At 40.4% G+C, this 16,763-nt stretch overlaps 1 long non-coding RNA gene across 2 annotated transcripts in view; it reads right to left on the bottom strand.

Moving 5' to 3' along the window:
- LOC116987392 overlaps window positions 1-16,763 on the bottom strand; it is a 65,469-nt gene that overhangs the window by 35,142 nt on the left and 13,564 nt on the right. Inside the window, exons 1-2 of one of the 2 annotated variants that reach the window (XR_004415708.1) lie at window positions 1,642-1,714; window positions 1,357-1,415 (exon numbers count right to left, since the gene is read on the bottom strand). This is a non-coding gene — a long non-coding RNA (uncharacterized LOC116987392). Of the gene's footprint in view, window positions 1-1,356; window positions 1,416-1,641; window positions 1,715-16,763 lie in introns of those variants that run through there. The other variant, XR_004415707.1, reaches the window with a different exon arrangement.

The following is a 16,763-nucleotide window of genomic DNA, read 5'->3' as shown; positions in this document are numbered from 1 at the left end:
AGCAGGTAAGTCAGATCTGGGAAGAAAAACATAAAAAGCTGGAGTAAGTCAGCGGGTCAGGCAGCATCTCTGGAGAAAAAGAATAGGTGGCGATTCGAATCGGAACCCTTCTTCAGACAGCCTAATCGGAATTGAGTCTGGAGATGTGTCTCGTCCCGAAACATCAGCTTTCTTTCTCCAGAGATGCTGCTTGACTCGCTGAGTTACTCCAGCTTTTTGTGTCTGTCTTCGGTTTAAACCAGCATGTGCAGTTCATTCCTTACACGGGTCTCTGTACAACATTGATTGGTAGCGTTCCGGACCCCTGGACCCGAGGACTTCGACCTGTATCTCTCAAAGAAGTACATGTGAAAAATTTCTCACGGACCATAAAAATGCGTAACCTTTCAGTAAAGTCCCTTTTAAAGTCCCTTTTAAAGATTATAGTTATTTTCTTGAATCTCATTAACATAACTCATGAATAAGTTGATGTCCATATGCGGATGCAAATCTTTAATTTTATTTATTTTTAAAATTCAATCCCACAGAAGATAATTTTTACTCACCTTCTGTCCCCTCTGTCCAGCTTCCGGGTTCACCGTTCGCAGGAGTTCCCACGGTACCCGCAAGAGTTATTACGGATATCGCACTGGCCACTACGTTCATATAATGTTGCAATACTCAACCACAAGTGTACAAGTCAATCTTGGAGAAATTCAAACTTTCTTGAATTTTCTCCCGAGTGACCAAGTTACACGACTACCTGCCGTTAGCGCTACGGTGGTCCACGGTGGTCCACGAATGCCGTACTGTTATCGCACGAGGTTCCCACGATGTTAAACTCTGGTTAACTCTTGCGTCAAGTCGCCCCGTGAAAAGGCCGCTTAACTCTGCTTAATTATAAGATTATTTTTTTTAATGTCCCACTACTACCTCCATAACCATGGATTGCAGCACTTTCCTCATAATACGTACAAGGCTATCTGACAATTTTTCTGCTATCCTTCGATGTCTTTATAAATAATGCTTTTGCATTAATTTGTAAAAGCGCCTCAAGGCCCTTTTATACATGCTGAAACTTCATGTCATCAAAAAACTGCACACCATTCCCATGCAAAATATCCAATCCATTGCAGTAGGCTTTGTTTACCCTGCTGAAGTTGTTGTTCTATTCCTACTTGCAGCTGTTGGGAATAATTCCACCAATATTACCAATCTGGTAAACCACAAAATATAATAGAAAATAATCTGCAAAAACATTCTGAACAAAGCCATGTTCTTATTAACTTGCGGGTACAAGTATTTTTGACGTGCATAGGCAGAGTTCGTCACACATTTGCATGCAAACGTAATCTAATCCTTTCTCTGTTGACATACCTGTGAAGTAAATTCAGGTTAATGATCTGATTATCCGCCAATCTGGTACTCCAGATGACCTAGGGGAAAGCAAAACCAGCAGTGTTAGAGACGAGTTAAAACAGTTCAAAGAAAGCAAAACAATCTACATTTTTATCAATGCTTGACCGTTCCATTTCAACAAGTAAAGGTAATAACCTAATTCTCCTTTAAAATTATGCAACCTTTAAAAAGCAAGTTTTGCTTTTTCTATATTTGCTAAATGCTGTAAGAAACTTTAGGCCAAGTTTAAAATGATGTACAGACATTTCAGAAGATATCACATCCCTTCCAAAGTTGCAAGGCTGTTGATCTGGTGGGCAGAGACACTGCCTTGTTAAACACAAAAAGCTGGAGTAACTCAGCGGAACAGGCAGCATCTCTGGAGAGAAGGAATGGGTGACGTTTCGGGTCAAGACCCTTCTTCAGACAGGTAAGTGACTCTCGAGATTCTCTCCAGAGATTTTTTTCTGGGTTCAACAAATTCTGCCAGTTTTCCGCTTTACTCTAATGTAAAACCCATCTTCATGGCTGGGAATTTTAAAGTATGGAGCATGAACTCCTAATGTGTTCCCTGTTGATCAGAAAATGCTGTCCGATGAACAGTGTAGAGAACTAACATAAAAACCTGAAGATTTCACTAGCGGACAACCTTGGATTAGAAGGCAAGGTTCAAGCAATTGGCTTCAAAGTACTCTCTCTAAATGGGTACCACCACCACCAATAAAAAGCAGTGGTGGAAAACAGTAAAACAACCATGTACCTCAGGCCTCAGCTGTTACCTTTTACTGCATACAAATGGTAAAGTTTTGGCAGCTTTACCTCCTGAATTTCCTGATAATCTCTATTATCTCCCACTAGCTATTACAAAGAAATTTACTCCTTCTGCATGATGACATTGTGATGGGGGGAAAACTTAATAGGAACCTGAGGAATTACTTTTTTACACAAAGGGTAGTGGGTGCATGGAACGAGCTGCTGGAGGAGGAAGTTGTGGCAGGTACTGTTTCAACATTTAAGAAACATTTGGACAGGTAATGGATAAAATAGGTTTAGAGGGATATGGACCAAACACAGGCAGGTGGGACTAGTGTAGATGGAGAATGTTGGGCCGAAGGGCCTGTTTCCACGCTGTATGGCTCCAGTTGTTAAGGCAGTTTTGATCACCCTGTTATAGGAAGGGTGTCTTTAAGATGGAAAGAGTGCAGAGAAGATTTACGAGGATGCCACTAGAACTTGATGGCCTAAGCTATATGGAGAGATTGGGCAAGCAAGGACTTTATTCTTCAGAACGCAGGAGTCTGAGGGGTGAACTTAACATCATGATGGGGATAGACAGGATGAATGCACACAGTCTTTTACCCAGAGTAGGAGAATCTAGAACCAATGGACATAAGTTTAAGGTGAGATGCAAACATTTTAAAGTAACCTGAGGGGCAACTTTTTCACAAAGATTGGTGGGTATATGGGATGACCTGCCAAAGGAGTTAGTTGAGGCAGGCACTATATTGTAACAACCTTTAAAAAACCCCAATGGAGACCAACGAGAGAGCAGGCTATTTTAGACTGGGTATTGAGTAATGAGGAAGGGTTAGTTAGCAGTCTTGTTGTACGTGCCCCCTTGGGCAAGAGTGACCATAATATGGTTGAGTTCTTCATTAGGATGGAGAGTGACATTGTTAATTCAGAAACAATGGTTCTGAACTTAAAGAAAGGTAACTTTGAGGGTATGAGACGTGAATTGGCCAAGATTGACTGACAATTAATTCTATAAGGGTTGACGGTGGATATGCAATGGAAGGCATTTAAAGACTGCATGGATGAACTACAAAAATTGTTCATCCCAGTTTGGCAAAAGAATAAATCAGGGGAGGTAGTGCATCCGTGGATAACAAGGGAAATCAGGGATAGTATCAAAGCGAAGGATGATGCGTACAAATTAGCCAGAAAAAGCAGCATACCGGAGGACTGGGAGAAATTCAGAGACCAGCAGAGGAGGACAAAGGGCTTAATTAGGAAAGGAAAAATAGATTATGAAAGAAAACTGGCAGGGAACATAAAAACTGACTGCAAAAGTTTTTATAGATATGTGAAAAGAAAGAGATTAGTTAAAACAAATGTAGGTCCCTTGCAGTCAGAAACAGGCGAGTTGATCATGGGGAACAAGGATATGGCGGACCAATTGAATAACTACTTTGGTTCCGTCTTCACTAAGGAAGACATAAATAATCTGCCGGAAATAGCAGGGGACCGTGGGTCAAAGGAGTTGGAGGAATTGAGTGAAATCCAGGTTAGCCGGGAAGTGGTGTTGGGTAAATTGAATGGATTAAAGGCCGATAAATCCCCAGGGCCAGATAGGCTGCATCCCAGAGTACTTAAGGAAGTAGCTCCAGAAATAGTGGATGCATTAGTAATAATCTTTCAAAACTCTTTAGATTCTGGAGTAGTTCCTGAGGATTGGCGGGTAGCAAACGTAACCCCACTTTTTAAGAAGGGAGGGAGAGAGAAAACGGGGAATTACAGACCAGTTAGTCTAACATCGGTAGTGGGGAAACTGCTAGAGTCAGTTATTAAAGATGGGATAGCAGCACATTTGGAAAGTGGTGAAATCATTGGACAGAGTCAGCATGGATTTACAAAAGGTAAATCATGTCTGATGAATCTTATAGAATTCTTCGAGGATGTAACTAGTAACGTGGATAGGGGAGAACCAGTGGATGTGGTGTATCTGGACTTCCAGAAGGCTTTCGACAAGGTCCCACATAAGAGATTAGTATACAAACTTAAAGCACACGGCATTGGGGGTTCAGTATTGATGTGGATAGAGAACTGGCTGGCAAACAGGAAGCAAAGAGTAGGAGTAAACGGGTCCTTTTCACAATGGCAGGCAGTGACTAGTGGGGTACCGCAAGGCTCAGTGCTGGGACCATAGCTATTTACAATATATATTAATGATCTGGATGAGGGAATTGAAGGCAATATCTCCAAGTTTGCAGATGACACTAAGCTGGGGGGCAGTGTTAGCTGTGAGGAGGATGCTAGGAGACTGCAAGGTGACTTGGATAGGCTGGGTGAGTGGGCAAATGTTTGGCAGATGCAGTATAATGTGGATAAATGTGAGGTGATCCATTTTGGTGGCAAAAACAGGAAAGCAGACTATTATCTAAATGGTGGCCGACTAGGAAAAGGGGAGATGCAGCGAGACCTGGGTGTCATGGTACACCAGTCATTGAAAGTAGGCATGCAGGTGCAGCAGGCAGTGAAGAAAGCGAATGGTATGTTAGCTTTCATAGCAAAAGGATTTGAGTATAGGAGCAGGGAGGTTCTACTGCAGTTGTACAGGGTCTTGGTGAGACCACACCTGGAGTATTGCGTACAGTTTTGGTCTCCAAATCTGAGGAAGGACATTATTGCCATAGAGGGAGTGCAGAGAAGGTTCACCAGACTGATTCCTGGGATGTCAGGACTGTCTTATGAAGAAAGACTGGATAGACTTGGTTTATACTCTCTAGAATTTAGGAGATTGAGAGGGGATCTTATAGAAACTTACAAAATTCTTAAGGGGTTGGACAGGCTAGATGCAGGAAGATTGCTCCCGATGTTGGGGAAGTCCAGGACAAGGGGTCACAGCTTAAGGATAAGGGGGAAATCCTTTAAAACCGAGATGAGAAGAAATTTTTTCACACAGAGAGTGGTGAATCTCTGGAACTCTCTGCCACAGAGGGTAGTCGAGGCCAGTTCATTGGCTATATTTAAAAGGGAGTTAGATGTGGCCCTTGTGGCTAAGGGGATCAGAGGGTATGGAGAGAAGGCAGGTACGGGATACTGAGTTGGATGATCAGCCATGATCATATTGAATGGCGGTGCAGGCTCGAAGGGCCGAATGGCCTACTCCTGCACCTAATTTCTATGTTTCTATGTTTCTATGTACATGGATGTAAGGGTTTATATGGTCCAAATGCGAGCTGGTGAGACTAGCGTGGATGGGGGAACTTGATCGGCATGGGTAAGTTGGGCCGAAGGGTCTGTTTCCATGCTGTATGATTCTATAGCTCCTTAAATAGAGAATGCCAAAATATCTCAATTGTCTGAGGGAAGACATTTTCCCTCATAAATTGCTGTGCCTTTATACTGCAACAATAACATTATCCAGCTAAGCAAAGCAGCCTTGATCAGCATTTACAGAAACAAACATTGACCAAACCAAGGGTGGACCAGCAAGGACCTTTATGACCATGATGTGGGCATTAATCAAGAATTGGAACAGGAATTGCTGTATGAATTTAAAATAATTTCCTTACAAGTACTAAATAAAATGAAGATTAATGGAAATATTTTATACAGTATGCTCAGGACCTGAAAGCGGCCCAATCTCTCACTTTCTCCTTCCTCGGTGAGTCTATAGGTATCTGTCACTGAATCAATTGATTTCTATTCTCAGCTGCTCCTTACAAAGAGTGTGCTGCCAAATACCATACACCCTGGTCTTTCACAAGCTTCTCAATTGAATAACAGCAAAGATGGAAACAGTAGGTGTCCACCACAGAGGCTAAGTGGTAGTGACTGAGCAGGGTTTCATTATGATGTACAAACCCCAAAATAACTGCCTCATATCTCTGAACAGTCACCTCAGATCACTACTGGGAAATACCCAAAAGCAAATAACTCTGCTGTCTTTGCTCTTGCCCACAGTTTCTACTTGGCTTGAGAAAAGCAAGACATGCATCATCGCTTCGATAAGACAAAGAAATATTATGATCTTTGTCACGAGATCCACATTTTAAATTTGCAACACCGGCTTTTTATTTGATATTCTTTTCTCATATTTTAAAATGAGAGGTGTCAGTGTTGAGAAATATAATGTTTTCTGCTATCAACCTTAGCACTGCACAGGCAGGCTAGTGATACCACAAAAAAGATACAAAGTGCTGGAGTAACTCAGTGTGTCATGCAGTATCTCTGGAGGAGATGGATAGGCGACGTTTCAGGTTGGGATCCTTCCTCAGTGATATATCACAAGGTCAGCCATTACTATGCTCGAACAATTGTCTTCAGTCCCAATGTCAGTAAAATAACCTCTTCTGCACAGTATGGCATTGCCAGTAAATCCACAAGACATCCTTTGGCCTATTTGTATAAAATTCTAACCTACCAACATTAAATCACATGTTTGGTTCAGTTTTGTAATAATATACTATGGCATTATACTATATTGCAGCAAGTGTCATGTTTCAAAATGAATTTGAAGACAATCTTGGACATGGCAAGAAATCTACTTCTTGCCGTATCCATTACGGTTTTGCTAATTATTAATGAATAATCGTGGCTTGGTTCGGCAATTTGAGTGCCCTGGAGAGGAAAAGACTACAAAAAGTAGTAAACACTGCCCAGTCCATCATCGGATCTGACCTTCCTTCCATCGAGGGGATTTATCGCAGTCGCTGCCTCAAAAAGGCTGGCAGTATCATCAAAGACCCACACCATCCTGGCCACACACTCATCTCCCCGCTACCTTCAGGTAGAAGGTACAGGAGCCTGAAGACTGCAACAACCAGGTTCAGGAATACCTACTTCCCCACAGCCATCAGGCTATTAAACCTGGCTTGGACAAAACTCTGATTATTAATAACCCATTATCTGTTATTTGCACTTTATCTGTTTATTTATTCATGTGTGTATATATTTATATTATGGTATATGGACACACTTATCTGTTTTGTAGTAAATGCCTACAATGTTCTGTGTGCTGAAGCAAAGCAAGAATTTCATTGTCCTATACAGGACCATGACAATAAACTCATTTGAACTTGAACTTGAACTTGAATACATCCTAGTGTGGAAAATGAACAATAACACAATCAGAAGTATTCCATGTTGTGACATATAACTCACCATAACATTGCCATCTATTTGCACTGTTAACACTCTATTAAAATGCATGATGTATCCATCACACAGTATCCACTACAACTCTAAAATATCATGCACTGGAACACTCAGGTAGGTACACACGATAAACTGTAAGAGCCTCATTGGTTATTTGTACAAAGCAGTGTGAGCACATTAAAGTCAGGAATAGTCAGATCCCAGTGGTTGTGGAATAGGTAAATAATCTATGCAATTGTAACTGTCCAGACTCTCAGCCTTTGCCAGGCATATTGGGTTAAAACTGGTCCTTTTAAAAGTATCTCATCCTTTTCAAAGAACTTGTAATGTTTCACCATCATTAGAATTCTGTTTACAAACTTGTCACTTAGATTTCAAGAACAGATGGCTAGTAATTATGTGAATGATACTCACAGTTCTCTGACTTCTCTCTGTACAGTGTTATTTCCTTAATTTTACATTTTCATGTAAAATATAATTTTGGACACAAATTTTTAGCCAAATCATTCAGAAAACTTCCTCTTACCAATCTCTGTATTTTTGATTGTCATTATATTTTCTTTGCATGAAGGAACTGCAGATGCTGGTTTACACTAAAGATACAGTAGATAAAAAATGCTGGAGTAACTCAGCGTGACAGGTACCTCTGGAGAAAAGGAACAGATGACGTTTTGGTTTGAAACCCTTCTTCACACAGAGAGTCAGGGGAGAGGGAAACTAGAGATATGGAAGGGTAAGGTGTGAAAACGACAGATCAAAGCAGGTGTGATCAAGGAAATGGAGAATGTTTCATTGTTGGCAGAGAGGAAGGTGACAACAAGGCATACAAATAATAAAATAATCAGGAGGACAGTGAAGCCAGTCGGAGAACTAGGGTGGGGGAGGCAGGGAGAGAGAGGGAAACCAAAGATTACTTGAAGTTAGATAAATCAATATTCATACCGCTGGGTTGTAAGCTGCCCAAGGAAAATATGAGGTGCTGTTCCTCCAATTTGCGTTTGGCCTCACTCTGACAGTGGAAGAGGCCTATGACAGAAAGGTCAGTATGGGAATGGGAGGGGGAGTTAAAGTATTTAGCAACCGAGAGATCACGTAGGCCTAGGCGGACTGAGCGAAGGTGTTCAGCTAAACAATCACCGAGTCTGCGCTTGGTCTTGCCGATATATAGGAGTCCACACCTAGAACTGCAGATACAGTAGATGAAGCTGGAGGAAGCGCAAGTGAATCTCTCCCTCACCTGAAAGGACTGTCAGTGTCCTTGGACAAATTCGAGGGAGGAGGTATAGGGACAGGAACAAGCAGGTAAAATTTAAGGAGGTTGAACCCTACCGAAATTTAAACTCTCTACTAAAACAATATGTTTGGACTCTCGTATCATATCTTGCAACATCGTACTGCTGGTTTCTGAGGTGTGGATTGCTCCATCTCTGCTCCTTGCCCCTGCGCACTCTGATATTGCTTTCAATGTCCCACTGGTGGGAAGGTCTGAAAGGGACCAGAGGACTAGCATAGTCACACAATAATACCGGACAAGTGTACTCCACCTATAAGCATCAGAGACAATCTTAAGGAAGCAGATTTGCTGGCAGCCTCCGGAGGTCCATCAGCCTCCTTAGCCATTCCTTGCTGGTCTACAGAGCAGGGCAAAGGAGCAGAGGTGCTCCTGGTATTGCTATCACAGATTAAACACTTCATGTAAGGCTCAGAAACCCTGAGAAAACATTCTGTTCAAAATATCTATTCCTAATGTTGTGATTCTCAATAACAAATTTAGTTTGTCAGAATGTTCTGAGAATCATTGCTGTCTGTTACAGCCGAAGGCATTGAACTGTTGCAACTTACCACTCGCTGAAGCGAAGGTGTGGAAACACTCTCACGCTACTTGCAGATGAGACTGGCGCACCATGATCACTTCGCTTTTGAAGCCTGGCCTTGTGAAATCTCAGCCATGTGGAATTGTTTGTAACCTTCTGTAACTATACTTCTGATTCTCTTTTCTGTTCTAATTCTTCAATCTCCCTAACGCTCAGTGACAATCCTTGTGATTGTTTAATTAATTTATTTTATTCTCTGTGCTGGTTCCTGGACAGATAATACTGTATGTCAGAATAAAATTGGTGTAGACTTTTCAGCAGCTGTGAAGTTACATTTGCTGTGTGGTTCTCTTACTCCAAGATACTATAACATATTGGATTGTTTTCTTTGTCATGTCAGAGGCTCAGGGTGACTTGATAGATGTATATAAAATTATAACAGGCCAGTCAGAACCTTTTTCCCATGCTGGAAATGTCAAAGATTAGAGGGCATGGCTTTAAAGTGAAAGGGGCTAAGTTTAAAGGACTTGTGTGAGGCAATTTTTGTTTTACACAGAGTGGTGGGTGCTGGGAACACACCGCCAAGGTTGGTGGTGCAGGCATTTAAAAGGCTTTTATATAGACACATGGATATGCAGCGGGTGGAGGAGATTAGTTTAACTATGCATCATGTTTGGCATGGACATTAGGGAAGAGGAGCCAGTTCCTGTGCTGTACTGTTGTATGTTACATAGATGTGAACACATTGTTCTTGAAGAAAGTACATTTGCATATATACTGTAAGCACTGTATTTCTTTGATACTGAAATTGGAATAATATTTGACAAATCTTTATCAATCTTCCCAAGCCATCTCATCTCCAACCTGATCTTCTAAAATTTGTTCTTTGGTTATCTGTCTGTTTCATTTTATGCCTTCTCTTCCTGTGGCTTCAGGGATTTCAGTAATTGTAGAGATTTGCGTGTTGTCTTTATGAGATGTTAATTGTATACCATTTTCCTCCAGAGGGACAAGGAGAATCTTGCAGACTGTGCAGGTCATGGCTTATAGAAGGTGATGCATACCAAATTGTAGAGTTATACAGCATAGAGGCAGTCTTTTCAAACCACCAAGTCCATGCTGATCATTTTGCTTATCTACACTAATCCCATGTGCACACACCACATCAATATCCTTTTATGTCTTGCATAGTTAATTGCTTGTCCAAATGTTTCTTAAACATAATGATTGCACTTGACTTCACCTCCTCTGGCAGCTAGTTCAACATTAACCCCTCTCTATGTAAAATAAAATATTCCCTTCAAATTTCCTTGAAAACTCTTTCCTCTCACCTAAACCCAATTTTGACACACCTATCATAGTAAAAAGGATTCTGACCATCCAACCTCCCTGTTCCTTTTATAATCTTATATACTTTTATCAGGTCTCTCCTCAACCTTCTTTACTCCAGGGAAAGCAAACCCAGTCTATGCGATCTCTCCTCATAACTAAAGTCTTCCAATCCAGTCTACATACTGAAGAATCTCCTTTCAACTCTCGCCAGCACAACCACAGGTTCCAATAGTGCGGTGATCAGAACTGCACGCAATAATCCAAGCGTGCTCAAACTAGTGTTTTGTAAAGTTGCGACATAACGTCTCAATATATATTCTATGCCCCAACCTACGAATGCAAGGCTGCCTTCTGCTGTCTTCACCACTCTATCAACCCATGATGGACTTGAACCTCAAGATCCCTCTATTCATCAACATTTCTTTGAACTCACTATCTTCCATCTGCTTCTCCTTGGTGAATAGAGATGAGACGTATTCAGGTTATACTCTTCATCGCCTGGCTCGACACATAATTTAGTTTAGTTTAAAGATACATAGATTACCCTTCTTGTCCCTGAGGGGATCAACTCTTTCCCTGGATACTCTCTTGCTCCTGATATACTAATAGAACAAATTTCCTTAATTTACTTGCCAAGGATATTTCATGGCCCATTTTTGCCCTTCTAATTTCTTTTTTATGTTCTCTTTTACAAACTCTATATTCCTCAAGAGACTCTTTCAGTCCCTGTCGCATATAACTGCCAGACGTTTCTGTGTTTTTTCTCCTGTCAAATCTTCAATATCCTTTGATTTCAACTATTCCAAATAATATCCCTGATTCCATCATTTTAAATCACTGATTCAGCTGCATCAATTCCACCAATGGTTACTATTGATTCTAATTGGCCAAATGCTTGATTTTATCTTAAGAACCTCAGCCTTTCTATTGCGTCATTGATCGTAGTTCCTTATGCCTTAGTAGAAATAATCATACTCTAAACTGAAATGTCTCTGCACTGTAGACATGGACTTTCTACCATGTGTGGTGTGTTACCTCATTCCTGTAAACACGCCCTCAAATGAAATGATGTGGATGAATAGAAATGATTTATTTTCTATCGTAATTGACACCCCTCTCCAGGAGGTGGCCCTTCAACATAGAAAATAGGTGCAGGAGTAGGCCATTCGGCCCTTCGAGCCTGCACTGCCATTCAATATGATCATGGCCGATCATCCAACTCAGTATCCCGTACCTGCCTTCTCTCCATACCCCCTGATCCCCTTAGCCACAAGGGGCACATCTAACTCCCTCTTAATTATAGCCAATGAACTGGCCTCAACTACCTTCTGTGGCAGAGAATTCCACAGATTCATCACTCTGTGTGAAAAATGTTTTTTTCATCTCGGTCCTACAAGAATTCCCCCTTATCCTTAAACTGTGACCCCTTGTTCTGGACTTCCCCAACATCGGGAACAATCTTCCTGCATCTAGCCTGTCCTACCCCTTAAGAATTTTGTAAGTTTCTATAAGATCCCCCCTCAATCTTCTAAATTCTAGCGAGTACAAGCCGAGTCTATCCAGTCTTTCTTCATATGAAAGTCCTGACATCCCACGAATCAGTCTGGTGAACCTTCTCTGTACTCCCTCTATAGAAAGAATGTCTTTCCTCAGATTAGGAGACCAAAACTGTACGCAATACTCCAGGTGTGGTCTCACCAAGACCCTGTACAACTGCAGTAGAACCTCCCTGCTCCTATACCCAAATCCTTTTGCTATGAATGCTAACATACCATTCGCTTTCTTCACTGCCTGCTGCACCTGCATGCCTACTTTCAATGACTGTCATAAGTCATTGAACTGTCATAACTGTTCAACTGTCTTCAGTGTACTTTGCCGACAGATCTTCTAACCCAAACACTGTACAAATACTAAATGTGGGCCACTCCCAAATTTACAGGGAATAAGTGTCTTCCACTGCAGTAGACCACAAACACTGACATTTCATGAAAATTGGCAGAGCCTCTACAATCCCATAAACGTAACCCTAAATTTTCTGAACTTTATTCACACTAAATCCTTCTTCTGCACAAGTCCACAGGATTGCATATGTTTTAACATCACTGTGTGTTCTTCTCTCTATCCTTCCATTGCCTTTCAAAGATAATTCAAAGGACTTAATTTACATCCTCCCTCTGTTTGATATTTTATACCTGAATGTAAAGGGTCCATTAGAGGAGGGAGGAGCAGGCAAACCATGCCTCGGAGTTCCATCCAAATTTTGTTCATTTCAAATCCAGGTTCTTGCTGAGATATGAGTTGATGACCAACCTCTCAAAGCATTTCATCACCACGGACGTTAATGCCACAGGTCGGTAGTCACTGAGTAACTCCACATATACAGCACCTGAGGTTAGCAGCTCTGCTAGCTCTGTCATTGTTGGTTGAGGGATAAATATTGCCCAGCACATTAAGAAATCATTCAAAAACATGCCAAAAACATTTTACCTAATAGTGTGGAAAGAACAACAGCTCCATTGGAGTGTCAATTCAGAGTATTAATCTTTCATTTCAAATGGGACTCAAATGGGCAAAGAATACTGCCGAACACTGCACCTGACATATTGGAAGGGAATATTGGAGGAAAAAAAATGGCTGGGGATATTTCAGCCAGTAATTTCAGCCTTCAGAAGCCATTGGATCTTCTGGAACACCATCACCTTCTCACTAATTAGACATTCATGTGCTTCATTTTCATCTTGATAGGGACTACAGTATAGTCTCATCTTATTCACACAATATTTTCTATTCAATGTCACCGAATAGAAGCCAGCACAGGAACTCTGATTAATTTACACCACCTTTAGCCAAAGCCCAATACAAGCCCTCCCCAGGTTACAACAGGGTTCCGTTCTTGAGAGCTGTCTGTGACGCTACCAGCTCGCAATTCAGATATGAAAAAAGACAGTATATGGTGAGAGAAGATCACAGTAAAGCTATAATGGAAGAATGAGCATACACAGGAAGAATGGCTGCTGGCCTGCTTCAGATTGTTGTGGATTGGGTGCTGGGAGAGGGTATAGAGAGAAGGCATGCAGAAAAGCACAGTTCCCACCCAGCAGAAGATCCTGCAGCACCACTGTCAAATCCTTCCCGCCAGTCTCCCAAACACTTGTTCATATGTACGAGCTGTCCATAATTAAATGAGTGGGCTAGAGTTTAAGGTTACATGCAGTATATTAAGGGAACAGATTATAACCATATAATAACCATATAACAATTACAGCACGGAAACAGGCCATCTCGACCCTTCTAGTCCGTGCCGAACACTTATTCTCCCCTAGTCCCATATACCTGCGCTCAGACCATAACCCTCCATTCCTTTCCCGTCCATATAACTATCCAATTTATTTTTAAATGATAAAAACGAACCTGCCTCCACCACCTTCACTGGAAGCTAATTCCACACAGCCACCACTCTCTGAGTAAAGAAGTTCCCCCTCATGTTACCCCTAAACTTCTGTCCCTTAATTCTCAAGTCATGTTCCCGTGTTTGAATCTTCCCTACTCTCAGTGGGAAAAGCTTATCCACGTCAACTCTGTCTATCCCTCTCATCATTTTAAAGACCTCTATCAAGTCCCCCCTTAACCTTCTGCGCTCCAAAGAATAAAGCCCTAACTTGTTCAACCTTTCTCTGTAACTTAGTTGCTGAAACACAGGCAACATTCTAGTAAATCTCCTCTGTACTCTCTCTATTTTGTTGACATCCTTCCTATAATTAGGCAACCAAAATTGTACACCATACTCCAGAATTGGCCTCACCAATGCCTTGTACAATTTTAACATTACATCCCAACTTCTATACTCAATGCTCTGATTTATAAAGGCCAACACACCAAAAGCTTTCTTTACCACCCTATCTACATGAGATTCCACTTTCAGGGAACTGTGCACAGTTATTCCCAGATCCCTCTGTTCACCTGCATTCTTCAATTCCCTACCATTTACCATGTACGTCCTATTTTGATTTGTCCTGCCAAGATGTAGCACCTCACACTTATCAGCATTAAACTCCACGTGCCATCTTTCAGCCCACTCTTCCAACTGGCATAAATCTCTCTGTAGACTTTGAAAATCTACTTCATTATCCACAACTCCACCTATTTTAGTATCATCTGCATACTTACTAATCCAATTTACCACACCATCATCCAGATCATTGATGTACATGACAAACAACAGTGGACCCAACACAGATCCCTGTGTGTCAGATTATGGCATTATTTCACTTTTGCTTTTCCTTTCATTTTTTATATTTCAACTGATTAAGAATATATCTAAGGAACACTGCTAAGGAAACCTAGATGGTGTAGTGCCAGTAATATGTATGTGGCTGCAGGAGTCAGTACTTTAGAAGCTATCCTAAGAAATCACATGTATAAATTCATTTGCAGGATAAATGACTCTAAAAATGTAATTATTGTGGCCTTGTCAAACATAAGGGTTAGCACTACACGCTACGAATCCCAGCTGTGGAGACACTGGTATCGTTGTCTCGTTATTGGACATTGATCATTCTTTTAATCTGGATTTTTAACATGTATTGTGTTTTTAAAAATATATAATTTATGATGCTTTTATAAGTGATATACTAAGATTTTATATGTACTTTATGATATTTTTTAATATGCAATGCATTTTTTTAATGTAATGTTGCCCCTTGTCTGGACCTCGTGTCTGTAATAAAGTTTATTATTATTATTATTATTATTATTATTATTATTATTATTATTATTATTATTATTATTATTATTATTATTATATCTGACAACAATGTAGGTAAAAGTTTAAGGAGGTATTTTGTTTTAACATAATTTTGAGTTATTTATCATTATACTGCAGAGGTTATAAAATTCAGGTCAAGGTGATAGATAGATCACCTTGTCTGCCTCATTTTATAAATTTTCAGCCAAATACTGGTTTGCAAATAAACAGAAGTTTTGTCATTTTTTAGGCCTCAACCAGATTAGTTTAGTTTAGTTTCTTGTCACGAAATAAACTAAACTACACTAATCTAGTTTTCAACTTTTAGTTGAGGCCTAAAAAATAACAAAATTTCTGTTTGTTTTCTATTTGTAACTTATATTAGAAATACACCAGAAATACATCTTATTTGCCATATGGATACACTTTGCAAATTGAAGGTGCAAATACACCTTTTCAAATTGAACTATATTAAAAAAACCTCACTGGTATAAATGTTCTCATATTCCAGTTTGCTGCAAGTCATTTTACCTACCTCTTCATTCCAGTTTTTAATAATTCTACATTGCAAGATAGAAAGACAGAAAAAGACAGAACTCTGTTCCACCAGTCAACAGATATCCGCTCTATGATTGGTTGGGTAACATTAGTTTAGAAAAACAGTCAGGAGGAAGTTTCTTCCTTGTACAGATGATAATAGATCGTCATCATTTATTTCAGGAAGTGGGCAAAGCTGAAAAGCCAGAATTCACTGTACGCCCCAAATTGGGCAATAAATTCAATGAAAAGGCGACAATCCACTGTCCTGAATTGCTGCAGTCTTTCGGGTGAATGTTTCAGACTTTTGACCCAGTAGTAATGAAGGAACAACAACTATTTTCTGATTCAGCACATTCTGGAGTTCTTCAGCTGTTTAAATTGTGCTTCCATGGTGGACTGATTATAATACAGATATTGGAGATTGAATTTTGTTCTGTGCATTCTTATTTATTATGAAGCCATTATGAAGTAGTAACCTTTTAATTCTAATTTAAATATGGATACATTTCTTAACCAAGTGAAGTTGTACCAATTAAATCATTCAACTTATGTTTGACTAAGGAGGTTTTAGCATAATTTATAATGATTAGCAACACAAAACACCATTCTTAGCTGATGATTTGCTACATTTCACCCCAGCACTGCGTAAGTTGGAAAGCTAAATATAGACCCCATTTTCATCTTCAACATTAAAAAAAATTGCTATCTTGTATAAAAACATGCAAGTAGCATTAAGCATTTATATTTAAACACTCCCATTCTACACAGTGTGCATTCTTTATTTATACTTCCCTTTTATCTTTTCTCCACTGGTGTCAGTTAAAGGCCCCTCCCTTCAGAGCTGCAAATCTTTTGTCTACTTCAACTGCCTGATCCAAGAAATATCACATTAAGTCCAACCCTTGCATTTACCCATGCTGTAAGTGCAAAAACAACATTGTGTACAATTAAATTTGTAGGACCTCCAGAGGATGCCATCTCAACGGCACTTCACTCCGCCCTCTCCCACCTCGACAACAGAGACACTTACGTAAGAATGCTGTTCATCGATTACAGCTCAGCATTCAACACCA

This window comes from Amblyraja radiata, chromosome 25 (genome assembly GCF_010909765.2).
Source record: "Amblyraja radiata isolate CabotCenter1 chromosome 25, sAmbRad1.1.pri, whole genome shotgun sequence".
In the NCBI taxonomy this organism is placed as follows: Eukaryota; Metazoa; Chordata; class Chondrichthyes; order Rajiformes; family Rajidae; genus Amblyraja; species Amblyraja radiata.
This window is presented reverse-complemented; position numbering and strand designations above follow the sequence as displayed.